Below are 12,388 nucleotides of genomic sequence, written 5' to 3'. Positions count from 1 at the left end.
CACTGCCCGCACCCGCCCGCCCATCTAGCATCACTACTCTGGACGGTTCTGACTTAGAATATAGTGGACAACTACAAATACCTAGGTGTGTGGTTAGACTGTAAACTCTCCTTCCAGACTCACGTTAAGCACTCCAATCCAAAATTAAATCTAGAATCGGCTTCCGATTTCGCAGCAAAGCATCCTTCACTCAAGCTGCCAAACATACCCTCGTAAAACTGACTATCCTACCGATCTTGACTTCGGCGATGTCATTTACAAAATAGCCTCCAACACTCTACTCAGCAAATTGGATGTAGTCTATCACAGTGCCATCCGTTTTGTCACCAAAGCCCCATATACACCCACCACTGCGACCTGTATGCTCTAGTCGGCTGGCCCTCGCCTTCATATTCGTCACCAAACCCACTGCTCCAGGTCATCTATAAGTCTTTGCTAGGCAAAACCCCGCCTTATCTCAGCTCACTGGTCACCATAGCAGCACCCACTCGTAGCACGCGCTCCAGCAGGTATATTTCACTGGTCATCCCCAAAGCCAACTCCTCCTTTGGCCGCCTTTCCTTCCAGTTCTCTGCTGCCAATGACTGGAACGAATTGCAAAAATCACTGAAGCTGGAGTCCTATATTCCCTTACTAACTTTGGAGCATCAGCTGTCAGAGCAGCTTACCGATCATTGCACCTGTACATAGCCCATCTGTAAATAGCCCACCCAACTACCTCATCCCCATACTGTTATTTTTCTTTTTGCTCCTTCGCACCCCAGTATCTCTACTTGCACATTCATCTTCTGCACATCTATTACTCCAGTGTTTAATTGCCAAATTGTAATTATTTCGCCACTATGTCCTATTTATTGCCTTTCCTCACTAATCTTACTACATTTGCACACACTGTATATAGACTTTTCTATTGTGTTATTGACTGTACATTTGTTTATCCCATGTGTAACTCTGTGTTGTTTGTGTCGCACTGCTTTGCTTTATTCTGGCCAGGTCGCAGTTGTAAATGAGAACTTGTTCTCAACTGGCCTACCTTGTGAAATAAAATAAAAAATAAGAAGAATGTAAGCCGTTTAGCAGATGCTTTTATCCAAAGCGACCTACAGTCATTTTGACATTTTAGTCATTTAACAGACGCTCTTATCCAGAGAAACTAGGGTTAAGTGCTTTGCTCAAGGGCACATCGACAGATTTTTCACCTAGACAGCTCAGGGGTTCGAACCAGCAACCGTTCGATTACTGGCCCAACGCTCTAGGCTACATTTTACATAGGGGTGGCCCCAGCAGGAACCAAACCCATGACATTCAGCATTGTAAGAAACATGCTCTACCGACTGAGCCACACGGCCAACACACAATGATAAATGGATGAGAGATAGAAAATATGAAAAAGGCAGTGTTTGAGAGTGTGCCTGACAACAAGTGCGATGAGTCAGACAGGGCCGTCAGGGTCAGTGTCACCGTTTTTTAATTGCTTTATTGTTTTGTTTTTCTCAAAATAGAGAGGTTTACTGCGAGGAAAAGTCTTCAGGGGTATCAGAGCAGGAGAGGGAATGCTGAGCATGATAGGGGAGAGAAATTTAAAAAAAATAAATGAGTAACAATATTCCATCAGGAATAAATTATCAGTATACCAAACACTAAATACATTTGATGGTGAAGTAAAAGTAGGATTAAAAAGGGAACATAGTTATTGAGAAGCCAGACACACCCATTTTGTTCAACTTGTGTTCACAATCCTCAATGCACCCTTATGTTGACAGCCACCATAAAAACCCTGTTATCTAGACAGGCCTTGGCCCTTGTGTGCTATGATGTTGACTATAGCCGGTCATAAAGATGGTAGAGGGGGAATGACAGGTCAAAGTCAGTTGCTATTGCAGGCTCATCACATGTACCAGTACCGAATGACTAAGTCAGAGTCCTGCCTTAACCCCACGTAAATTCCCTGTATTTGACCTTATATGTACTTCTGTTTCAGGTATTTCAAAGTGAGATATCATACACCCACCAGAAAGAACTGAAGGTGTGACCTCAATATATGGGACTAGCTAAATGTTGCATGAATGCAGTAATATCGTTATCCTGTAGGAGGCATAGTGTGCTATGAACAGCTTGTGGACAAATCTGGTGCTTGCTGGCTGTAACAGCAACTCCATGTGGAAGTTGTCTGTGTTCCAGTGGAGATGCTGTTACCTGCAGAGAGTCACCCCCTAGCCAGCTCTGACATAGAATCAGTGTTTAGAATATCACAGTCCTTGTTTATTATGGCTGTTCTGATGTTTCTCCTCTTTCGGTTGAACTCAGTTATATCTGCTTTCACCACATTGTCATGTATTTTTTTATGATAAATGTTGTATTATTAAGGACAGTCTCTAGACCATTCAAGAGATATGGGCTCCTTGTTTTCAATGACAACATCATGTGAAGATATGTATGCCCTCCAACCTTTGGTTTGAATTCAGAGTAGGGATGCATGGGATGCATGGTGATGACCTATGAATTGACAGCCAGTGTTTGCAACACAACTGCCTGTCAGTTCTGTAGGCCACTGCTGTGTCTATCCTACTGAGCACACACAGGGGTTTAGATGGAGCAAAGGAACTCATTGATATGTTTGATAAATTGTCAGAAACCTATGATGTATTTATGAAACCACTGATAATATTCTGTATAGTATACATTTGCAAGTTATTTGAAGACAATACAATTGTTTTGTTGCCAACCTTGGAAATAAAGATTGAAAACACTCTCTGATTGTTTAAATAATATAATTAAGCAATAAGGTCCGAGAGGGTGTGGTATATGGCCAATATACCACAGCTAAGGGCTGTTCTTAACCACGACGCAACACGGAGTGCTTGGATACAGCCCTTAGCCGTGGTATATTGGCCATATACCACAAACCCCCGAGGTGCCTTACTATTATAAACTGATTACCAAAGTAATTACAGCAGTAAAAATAAAAGTTGTCATACCCGTGGTATATGGTCTGATATACCACGGCTGTCAGCCAATCAGCATTCAGGGCTCGAACCACCCAGTTTATAATACCTGTTATAAGTGCATGAGAGTTAGTGAAAAGAAAATCTCTATAAATTCAAGAATTTTACAGACGTCTAGTCTGGTAGAAGGTTAGTATTCCTGAGTGTTGCCACAGGGTGAGGGGTGTTTTAACATAAACCTGCCAGGGAGGGGCTCTTAAAAGTGAAAGCAAAAATATTCCCAGATGTACTACTATAAGACTCTCCACTCCCACACCTTTTACCCAATCTTACCTTATCACGTAGTTCTACTAATCTTCCTAAGGTCTCCTCTGTTTATATGAAATCACCATTGTGCTGGGGAAACACCCAAAAACATCATGAACTTACTTTAATTTTCACATTGCGGTCCCTGGATGACTCACTTCAGGAATCTCACAGAGATATTAACAGTCAGAGGAGTTTCATAGTGCACTAAATAAGAAATATATTTTGTGTGTGTGTGTGTGTGATATGTCAACAGTGTCAATAGTTTGACCTCAACAGTAAACTCCATGAAGAAAGAGGACTGACTAAGTAGAGTTAGAAAAATGTAAGTGTCACAGTGATACAATAATCCAAAATCCAGATTTTTTTTGACCACATTGTAGAACACTGAAATTGAGTTGAGACACTAAAAACATCATAGTCAAACATGGTACAGGTGTCATCTATAATGCATGGATAACAGAAATGAAAACACAGCACACTGCTGCTCATGTTACCAGGTGATATTTATTTAGCCTGTGGATCAAGGAAGATTCCCTTTGAAGCAGTTTCCGGTAATAAACTTGCCTAACAGGTCTATTTCTTAAACATGTTCCTCTGCCCTAGGTAAGGGATTATCATTTGTCCCAACACAGGCCAAGGACTTTGATACATTTATAGACTTTCAAACATTTTCTGCAGTTTGAGATTGACTGAGTCTTTTGGTAATGGGGTTGCTCCCTATGCACCTGCCAATGTTAATCTATTGAACGATATTAATAACCAGACAGGAAACAATGCTAATGTTTCTCCCATTGATAACCTGAATGACAATGAACCTGACTCTCACCCTGAGGACATGAATAAGGAAAAATACATATTTTAAGAGGAAAAGCACATTTTTACCACCCAAAAGAAATCCCTCTCGAGACATATTTCCGCCTAGTTGAGAAAGATGTACATAATCTCCTGGCTAAGAAACAAGAATACAAGGTATTCCACAATATGTCCAAAGCAGAGAAACAATCTCTTATGGAACTGAAAAATGATTCCAGTATCATTATAAAACCTTCCGACAAAGGAGGTGCAATAGTGATACTAAATGCAGCAGACTATGAAAAGGAAACTCTGATGAATTTTACAAAAGACTCCCAAAGGACCCTTCTAATCAATTCATATCGCTGATCCATGATAAAGTGTCACAGTTTTTTGAATGAAGGGGAAATTACAAAAACAGAATATGAGTTTATGAAAGTTGACTGTCCAACACACCTGTCATATACGCTCTACCCAAAATTCACAAGAGCATGACACCACCTATACCAGGCAGGCCCATTGTGAGAGGTAACAGATCTCTGACAGAGAATATCTCTACCTTTGTAGACCATTTTGTGAAACCTGGGGCGATCTCCCTCCCCACATACACTAGAGACTCTATTGATTTTATTAATTTGTATAAATCTGTGGACCATATACTTGAAAATTCTATTCTGTGTACTTTCGATGTTACCAGTCTATATACTAACGTCCCCCATCAGGGCGGCCTAGAGGCCCTCATGTTCTACCTCAATGAACGTCCCCCTAATGCTCTACCCAGCACCAATTGTATTGTGGACTTGGAGGTTAGTACCAGTTCAGCCAACTATTTTCTCTTCAGAGGAGACTTCTTCCTCCAGACCAAAGGGACATAGATGGGGAGCACTAGGGCTCCTAATTATGCTAACCTATATCTAGGAATGTTTGAAAAACAGGTGGTGCTGAATTCAGACCTTAACCTTTTTCTCTCCAATATTCTCCTAATTCTGAGATATGTGGATGACATTTTTGTGATCTATACAGGCACCCAGGAAGAACTTTTGGAATTCCATGCTAAACTCTATGAATGAACACCTTCACATCACCATTAACTATGACCTATCACAAATCAGTTTTCCTGATGTGATGGATATTAAGGGCAACACCTCCCTCTCTACAGATCTCTATAGGAAACCTACAGACAGAAATACCCTCCTTAGAGGAGACAGCTTTCATCCATGTCCACTTATTAAAAGTCTCCATATAAGTCAATTAAGTCGTATCAGAAGAATATGCAGCTCTGATGCCTCATCAGAAACAGACCACGGACCTCACACAAAGATTTAAGGAAAGGGGGTACAAAGACAATTGGGCAAAACATGCCAATGATCATTTTGAAGGACTAACACAGTTGGAAAACCTTCAACCAAAAGTCAAAGAAAAAGCAGAACATGTCCCATCATGCTTCACCCAATACTCACCATTGGGGAAGGCATTTAAAGACATTATCTGGAAGCACTAGTACATTATTGATACTGACCCACAATTGAAACCCATTTTTAAATATCCCCCACGTATGGTTTTTAAAATACCCACAAACGTGATAGATATTGTGGTTAAATCTAATTACCCACCAGAGAAAAGGGAAACTTTTCTAATTACAAATCTACTTACAAATGTGGCCAATGTGCTCAATGCAGCTTTACGTACAAATGCAACTAATTTACCCACCCCCACACAGGACAAAGATTTAAGATCATGGGCCTGATTACCCCTATGTCCACGAATGTTATTTACATGTTGAAATGTCCTTGTGGTCCGTCTTACATAGGGAAAACCCGTAGAAGCCTTAAGACACAGATCAGTGAGCACTGCAGCAATATACAGACAGGTGAAACAAAACATCTGGTTGCTGCTCATTTTGTACAAGCTGGACATCCTATTAGATCTCTGAGATACATTGGAATAGAAATGGTCAAGATGTCACGCAGGGGAGGGGACATTGAGAGGAAACTTCTTCAAAGGGAATCTTTCTGGATCCACAGGCTCAACACACTGTCTCCTCTTGGCCTTAACGAGGATTTTTATAGTTTCAATATTTCTAAATTGTGTTTTTTTACCCTAATTGAATATTGTATGTGTATGTATATTACTGTAAATATTGATCACGTTCCCTGTGTATGATTATATTTTGATACATTGAATGTTAATATTGTGAAACTATGTTATACATTTTTTACCTCCTGTTTCAGGAAGTGATGGCACTGAGTACTGCCCCATATATATATATATATATATATATAATATGACCTTCCACCCACACCGGGGATATGGATGCCTGATGAAGACATAAGGGTCGAAACGTTGTTGTAAATAAATATTACCTGGGACCATGAGCAGCAGTGTGCAGCGTTTTCCATGAGTTTGCTTACAACTCCAGAACCTGCGGAAAGTACCTGGATGTACAGTTGAAGTCGGAAGTTTACATACACTTAGGTTGGAGTCATTAAATCTCGTTTTTCAACCAGTCCACAAATTTCTTGTTAACAAACTATCGTTTTGGCAAGTCGGTTAGAACATCTACTTTGTGCATGACAAGTAATTTTTCCAACAATTGTTTACAGACAGATTATTTCACTGTATCACAATTCCAGTGGGTCAGAAGTTTACATACACTAAGTTGACTGTGCCTTTAAACAGCGTGAAAAATTCCAGAAAATGATGTCATGGCAATAGAAGCATCTGATAGGCTAATTGACATAATTTGAGTCAATTGGAGGTGTACCTGTGGATGTATTTCAAGGCCAAACTCAGTGCCTCTTTGCTTGACATCATGGGAAAATCAAAAAGAAATCAGCCAAAACCTCAGAAAAAAAATTGTAGACCTCCACAAGTCTGATTCATCCTTGGGAGCAATTTCCAAACGCCTGAAGGTACAACGTTAATCTGTACAAACAAGTATAATACGCAAGTATAAACACGCAGCCGTCATACCGCTCAGGAAGGAGACGCGTTCTGTCTCCTAGAGATGAACGTACTTGGTACAAAAAGTGCAAATCAATCCCATAACAACAGCAAAGGACCTTGTGAAGATGCTGGAGGAAACAGGTACACAAGTATCTATATACACAGTGAAATGAGTCCTATATAAAAAAAACCTGAAAGGCTGCTCAGCAAGGAAGAAGCCACTACTCCAAAACCGCCATAAAAAGCCAGACTACGGTTTGAAACTGCACATTCATCTCTAGGAGACAGAACGCGTCTCCTTCCTGAGCGGTATGAAGGCTGCGTGGTCCCATGGTGTTTATACTTGCGTACTATTTGCGTGTTTGTACAGATGAACGTGGTACCTTCAAGCGTTTGGAAATTGCTCCCAAGGATGAACCAGATTGGGGAGGTCTACAATTTCTTGATTGGGGAGGTCTTGACTGAAATTTCTTTAGATTTTCCCATGATGTCAAGCAAAGAGACACTGAGTTTGAAGGTAGGCCTTGAAATACATCCACAGGTACACTTCCAATTGACTCAAATTATGTCAATTAGCCTATCAGAAGCTTCTAAAGTCATGACATCATTTTCTGGAATTTTCCAAGCTGTTTAAAGGCACAGTCAACTTAGTGTATGTAACCTTCTGACACACTGGAATTGTGATACAGTGAATTATAAGTGAAATAATCTGTCTGTAAACAATTGTTGGAAAAATTACTTGTGTCATGCACAAAGTAGATGTCCTAACCGACTTGCCAAAACGGTAGTTTGTTAACAAGACATTTGTGGAGTGGTTAAAAAACAAGTTTTAATGACTCCAACCTAACTGTATGTAAACTTCCGACTTCAACTATATGTTCTTCAGCTTTTATCTATAATGCATTACATGATTTATACACATGTATGCATAAAGAACAATTAGGCACTTATAAAGGAACGTCTCTGTTGGAGGACGAAATGGCAGGCTTTGACACAGGCATTTACATTATTGTTACTATTAAAATCTTTATTTTGCCTTGACAGCTGACAAAAAAAGAACTTCCCTAATTTTGTTGTATAATCCACAGTAAAACAAGGCATGAACTTCAGTTTCAATAGAACCATCGTTACAAAAAGTACATACACATTTATCTAGGGAGTGTTTGTGTATCGACCAGTCGGGGCCACTCCACACAAATGTTGCTAAAGTATGAGAAGCACACAATAACATAAGCGGTGGGGGAAAAAATAAACAATATCTTTGGGGAAATTTAACACTCCAAATTAGCCTAAATAATTCCCTAAATGTACTTTTTTCTCCTGGGATTTTTAAAAATATTTTTTTAAATTCAGGGTTTGTCATTATATAGCTCCTTCCTTGTTTTAGGCTATACTGCTTCCATTTAATAAATGTGAATACAAACAGTCTATTATTATCTGCCCTGTTGTCAGGCCAAAATGGTTGGGGTTTCTCTTGCAAATTCATAAAGCATGTGCTCATCAGACTTGTAGAGAGGGGTATTTTTATTTAGTTAGTGTGTTCTAGCTAGCTAGTGTGCATGTAATTACGTAATGCATTTAGTGACACAATACTAATAGAGAGAAATAGTAATGACGTCTTTTGTAGGCACTAACTCCGCCATGAATGGAGTTTTTGGATAAACGGCAAAAGATAAGGTCTGTGGTAAACACAGGCTTATGAGATTTTATACGTTTTGTTCCATTAGATAATCTTCATCAGCTAACGTCACGTTTTGTGAAATTTGAAGCATTTATTTAATTTTAAAAAGCACATAAAGGCTTCATTATTCATAAAGGTCATGTTAACTGACTGATATTATCTCATAGAACTAAACGTATAAGATCTCGTAAGCCTGTGTTAACCTCAGAATTTATTTTTGGCATCTATCCCAAAATGCTATTCTTTCCTCATTCATGTAAGAATAACCAAGTACATTTACACATACTCAGAAGTTTACTTGGTGATATAGTGTTGCTAGTGACAGACAACATTTACAGACAGAATACAGACAACAGAGTTTAAACAAAGTTTACATACATTATATACAACTAGGTAGAGTGAGCATAGAGCTATAAAGACAGAGAGCAGATATACAAATGTACAGTGGGTGTACGGTTGATATACAGTGGGTATACAGCTGATATACAGTGGATGTAGAAATGTATAGTATCAGTATGAATATATCTAAATGCAGAGAGATGAACAGAGTGCAATACAGTATAGTGCAGTTATTTTGTGTACAAATCAGAGATGGCTTGATGCGGTGTCCAGAATAGAGTTCATAATTCTTTAGATTATCTTTCCTGTACGCTTCCTTGCCCTGGAGTCATGCAGGATTTTGATAGAGGGCAGGTGGCAGCCGATGACCCTCTCTGCAGACCGCACAGTGCGTTGCCGTTTGTCCTTGCAGCTGCAAGATGTAGACCCAAAACAGATGGTGATGGAGGAGGTGAGGATGACTCAATGATTGATGCATTAAACCGGATCAGGATTGACTGGGAGATTTAGTTTTTTCAGCTGCCGCAAGTAGTACATCCGCTGGTGTGCCTTCTTGGTGACTGCTGTGATGCTGTCTTCCCACTTGAAGTTGTGGGAGATTATGGTCCCCAGGAATTTGAATGATTCAGCCGTGCTAACAACTGAGCCGTCAATCTCGAGGGGGAGAGATGGTGGCGGCGTTTTCTGTAGTCAACCACCATTTCCATGTTTTTTTCTGTTTTGAGTTCCAGGTTATTGTGACTGCACCAGGCCACAAACCGGTAGACCTCTCTACGTTACAAGGACTCATCGCGGTCGGGGATGAGACCAGCCAGAGTGGTGTCTTCTGCAAACTTCAGTAGTTTGACCGATGCGTTGTTGGAGGTGGAGTCATTGGCGTTGAGTGAGTATAGTAGAGGTGAGAGCACGCATCCCTGTGGTGCATCGGTGCTGAGGGATAAAGAGTACGAAAGGTGTCTTCCCAGCTTCACGTGTTGTGTCCTGTTGGACAGGAAGTCCGATCCACTGACAGATGGAGCTGGACACGTTCAGCTGGGAGAATTTGTTTCGTAGCAGTTCTGGGATGATGGTATTAGTTTTTTCTGATTGCTTAGGCACGATCTTTGAAACTATAGGCTATTTTTGCAAAACTCTACACACTAACCACAAACCCTTTCACTAAACCAGCAAAACAGTATACATCTCTTGCAAAAGCAAACAATTCTTGCAAAACTCTTCAAACTTGTTTTTGTGTCAATACAATACATTTTTGTGTCAATACAATACACACAAACCATAATTTGAATAAGCACACGAAGCTACGCACTGAAAGTATAAATGAAAAACACTTGGCTTTTTCTTTTTCTGTGTGCAGGGCATAGCAGTTTGCAAGAACGTTTTGTCATTCATGTAGTAAACACACATACACACAGGTATCCAAATGTGTAAAGTATTGATGTGTATTCCGAACATAACACACTATCAATACAAATAAGGGGGGAAAGTTTTTTTTTCTTTTTTCTAACACTCCTCAAACAACAAAAGCGCAGTAGGAGAAAACAAAAACATTTGTGCTCGGGAAAAAAAGAACATAAAAAAAATGTCTCACCTTCTTTGTGGGTCTGGTCTTATCCAGGCCTGACATGACCCCTGATCCATGTCTCCACAAGCCTCCTCCATTGCCTGTAGAAGGGGTATGCGTTGATGGGGCTGGCGATCATACACCTTCCAACGCCATGCAGAGAAGAATTCTTCAATAGGATTCAAGAACGGAGATTATGGGGGAGATTGAGTGCGATGAAAAGTGGGTGACCTGTGAACCAATTGCGGACCACAGCAGCCCGGTGGAAACTAACATTGTCCCAAATGATAACATACCTGGGCTGCTCTGGCCCCTGGTCATTAGGGATTAGTCTGTTGTGGAGGGTGTCCAGAAATGTGATAATGTGTGCAGTGTTGTATGGGCCTAGGATTGCATGATGGTGAAGGACGCCGTTTTGACTAATAGCCACACATTGTTAAGTGGCCACAACGTTGTCCCGGGACGTTGATGATGAAACGGTGTCCGATGATATTTCTTCTGCGCCCCCTTGTTTTTGCAAGGTTGAAACCTGCATCGTCCACATATATTAGCTCATGATGCACTGCATCTGCTTCTAGCTCCATGACTCTCTGAAAGAGACAAGACAAAACAATGTAGCACAGTAGGAAAAGACAGGGATCAGTCAATATGATGTAGCACCATACACTTCCAGATCCAGTACCAATGATAGGATAGTATAACTTACCTGCACATATTCATATCTCAGTTGTTTTACACGGTCTGAGTTTCTTTCGAGAGGAACTCTGTACAGTACAGCTGCTTCATCCGAATTCTATTGAGCTTCAGTAGACGAGACAGTGCATAGAGACTCACTCTGTTGACGTTTTGGAATATGGTGTTATCTGCCATTATGTGGTCCTGCAGTTCTGAGTCTGATGCAGTTATTTGCAAAGACCATATTTATAATGTGGGTCCTGCTCTGGTGTGAACAGTCGACCTATTCCACCAGATACGGGTTTACTTGCAGTTAACTAAAAACATTTGAATGGTTTTATTGATAGATCCTTCTCATTATGAAAGTACAGTACATATTACTGTACCAGTAAGACTACAGCACTTACAGTTACTTACCGGTTCTCATTTTGAAATATCTGGATGATACCTGCAACAGTATAGGGGCTCAGATTTGGTTGAACCCGTTGCCCAGCCTCCCTCATGTTCATCCCATGGTTGACAACATGGTCAACCACAGTCGCTCGGATTTCATCAGTTATTGTGTTCCTGACTCCCCTTCCCCGTCCTCTCCTTATAGCGGCTCAGATTTGGTTGAACCCGTTGCCCAGCCTCCCTCATGCTCATCCCATGGTTGACAACATGGTCAACCAGTCGCTCGGATTTCATCAGTTATTGTGTTCCTGACACCCCTTCCTCTTCCCCGTCCTCTCCTTCTCCCACGTCCTACTTCACCTCTTCCTCCTCTTACTTCTTCACCTCCTCGTCCTACTCTTCCTAGTGCTCCTCTAGTTCTCACCCCTCTTACTCGCTGTCCAATATTGGCCTCCATTGTTGTCCAAACCAAATGTTTACCTGTTGCCTATTTATAGTGCTCAAGCTCTGATTTGTAAGTGAACTCATTATCTGAAAGTGTTTTCACGTGTCAATGTGGAAAGGCAATTGGCAAAATAGTGTAGCAATGTAGAGACCAATGTTTACAGTTTTGCTAGAAGTGTGTTATTAAATTGCAAACTGAGTGTAAAGCAGAGAACGTGCATTCAGTTTGGCACACTTGGTAAATGCATTGGCTACAAGTGTTAATGGTTTCAGAGATAGTGCTTCAAGAATCACTGTTAGTGT

Source organism: Salvelinus sp. IW2-2015, linkage group LG5 (assembly GCF_002910315.2).
Source record: "Salvelinus sp. IW2-2015 linkage group LG5, ASM291031v2, whole genome shotgun sequence".
Classification (NCBI taxonomy): Eukaryota; Metazoa; Chordata; class Actinopteri; order Salmoniformes; family Salmonidae; genus Salvelinus; species Salvelinus sp. IW2-2015.
The sequence above is the reverse complement of the archived record's forward strand: the minus strand, read 5'-3'. Positions refer to the sequence as shown.